Genomic DNA, 2,795 nt, shown 5'->3' on the forward strand with positions numbered 1-2,795 from the left:
TGTTTTTGTAGCTTGCTAGACGACAAACAACTGTGTGTGGTTTATGTCCAAAGGGGACCTTCTCAGGTTATACAGAGGTAGTGGTAACAGTTATGTCATTTTCTATGGACACAAATTAGTATTTAGCCACAGCCTTGTTTGCCACCCTAATAAAGTCATTTGGTCTAACCTGGCCACCCCATTGTAAAAGGTCTGAGGTCTGGCCACACCCCTGATTATGGCATGAATTCCATTTGGCTAAGAAGCATGTTAAATTATGGATTTGATCTCCAAAACCATTTCATTCTCATTGTCATGTCATCATTTGACCTGACAAGCAGGTATTAAAAATATATATCTCATAATATCCAAATTTCTCATGGGTCCAAAGTATGAAATTCTGCACCGGATAACAAAAGAATGACATCACGGAGCCAAGTAATCTTGTGTTATTAATGGTACCTTCGTTGAAACTGTAGGCAGAGGTTCCTGTTAGGTAACCAAACTTCTCCCAGCATCCCTCAAGATTAGATTAATACCAGAACGTGACTGTTTGACAGACTCCTTCTTGCAGTTATGGATGAGGTTATTTACATGGTGCATGATGAAATCCTGGAGATGAATGTCCTACTACACATGTGGCTGATGTTGTAAAAGAAATCACCGGCTCATTGACTAATCGAATGTGTCCAAAGAGGCATCATTTTGCCCCTTCGCAGAAAGAAAAGAAGAGAGAAAGCGAAAGCTGTTTGGTGGTTGCAGACATCTGAACTTTGGCTGAACCCCTTTTAGGATGCTGCACGGGGATGATGCGTTTGGGTTCAAATCTGAGCGGCTGACATCAGGCCGATGGAAAGACATGATATCTTATTTTCCTGAGCCGGGCTGACACAAATTCCACCCCATTATTATTCGCTCATGGCTGCAAAAAAACGGAGTTGTGCTGTGGAATGGAGGCACTCCATAAGCAGATGTGGGCAAGGATGGCTTTTGCTTTTCATTTGGATAATTTGTTTATCCTGATGGGGTGAATGAAGATGTTCTGGGAAGGGGAGACTGAAGGGATGTTTGACACTCCAGAGTCGTCAAATTCGACACTGTAGAGTCGAAGCGAAAAGGACTCGTGAGCATGTGTATGCAATTGAATCTGTCAATCTGAAATATAAAGCATGTGTACATGAGGGTTTACAGTTTTAAAAAAAAAAGTCAATCTAATATAGAGTTCCTCAAGCTGTACACAACATTCACAATGGCAACAGTGCTTGTCTTCTTCCTGGTGTATCATTGATACTAATTCATTTTCAGTAACCGCTTTATCCCAGTCAGGGTTGTTGTGGTGGATCCAGAGGCTATGCCAGGAACGCTGGGCATAAGGCGGGAAAACTCCTTGGCTGGGACACCAGTCCCTCAGTCACTACCTTATCTTTGTCAGAGTAACAGTGAATCTGGAGCCTAGCCCAGGAACACTAGGCACAAGTGGAACACCAGTCCAACCGGGGCACTATGTACATATATTCACATTTAGGGTCAATTACGAGTTGCCAATCTATCTACCTACATGTTTCTGGGAGAAAACCTGAGAACCTTGAGGAAAATCACAGGGAAAACATGTGAGCCTCTTAACAGACCCTTCACCCTAACCCAAGCACAGGATCGAACCAAGGACCATGGAGCTGTTGTGGCAATGCTACCCCCAACAGTGCCTCCAAAATTTGAACTAAAGTTCCTTTTGTGAAGCTTGAGATGAGATAGAAGGTCTGATCATTTCTGCACTGGGCAAGAAGAGCTAACTGTAATTAGTGAAAATTACCAGTCATAAGTTTCGTAACATACTGTACGCTCATGCTAGCACAAATAGGTCAGGGTCTAAAAATACTATCAAGCTAAAACCCTGTTTGACAGGAGTTGGTATGAGTTAGGGGACACAGTGGCTTAATGCTTCGCATGTTTGCCTCACACCTTCTGGGTTGGGGGGTTTGAATCCACCCTGTATGCACTGTATGCAACCCTGAGTTTGCATGTTCTCCACATGCTTCTGGGGTTTTTCTCCAGGTACTCCATTTTCCTCTCCTTTCCAAAGACTGGGGGCTGATTCGCATTTCGTAATTGTCTGTAGTGTGTGAATGTGTGCGCGATTGCGCCCTGCGATGGGTTGGCACCCCGTCAAGGGTGTCCCCCACCTTGTGCACGGAGTTCCCTGGGCTAGTCTCCTGGCTGTGTCGGATAAGCGGTACAGAAATGGATGGATGGATAGTATGAGTAAGTGCATCAACAAAAATGCTCAAAGTGGCAGGCCTTCAGTCTTTATGACTCAGCCTCAAGAAACTGAAGAAGTTCATTCTACCTTCTTTGGCAGTCTTAACACATGTCTTCCCTGTGTCTTTGCTGACCCTGGGCCATGCCAGGGCTCAAAGGAAGCATAGTTCAGGGTGGGATTTGATTAGTACTTTCAGTTGGAAACCAAAAGTGGTCCACTTTTGACATTGTATGTACTAATCAGTGTTTGAAATCTGATTCAGGCAGCTACAGGAAACCAGTGAAGGGAGCACAGCAATGGAGTGTTGTGTGAGATCTTGGGAAGCTCTCCAGTTGATGTGCAAGGAAAGTCCTTCCGGGAGCAGGGTGCAGTATTCCAGTCTCGAGATGACAATGGACTAAAGAAGCGCCTGAGTGGCCGAGTCTGGTTAGCAATGCAAGGAGAGTTAGATAATTGGTTGTCCAGAACAATTCCAAGGTTATGTGCGTTGTCAAAAAAAAAACAAAAAAAAAACAGTTGCATCATTTCAAAGATTAGAATAGTCAAATGGTCAGCTGAA

This window comes from Ictalurus furcatus, chromosome 26, assembly GCF_023375685.1.
Source record: "Ictalurus furcatus strain D&B chromosome 26, Billie_1.0, whole genome shotgun sequence".
Classification (NCBI taxonomy): Eukaryota; Metazoa; Chordata; class Actinopteri; order Siluriformes; family Ictaluridae; genus Ictalurus; species Ictalurus furcatus.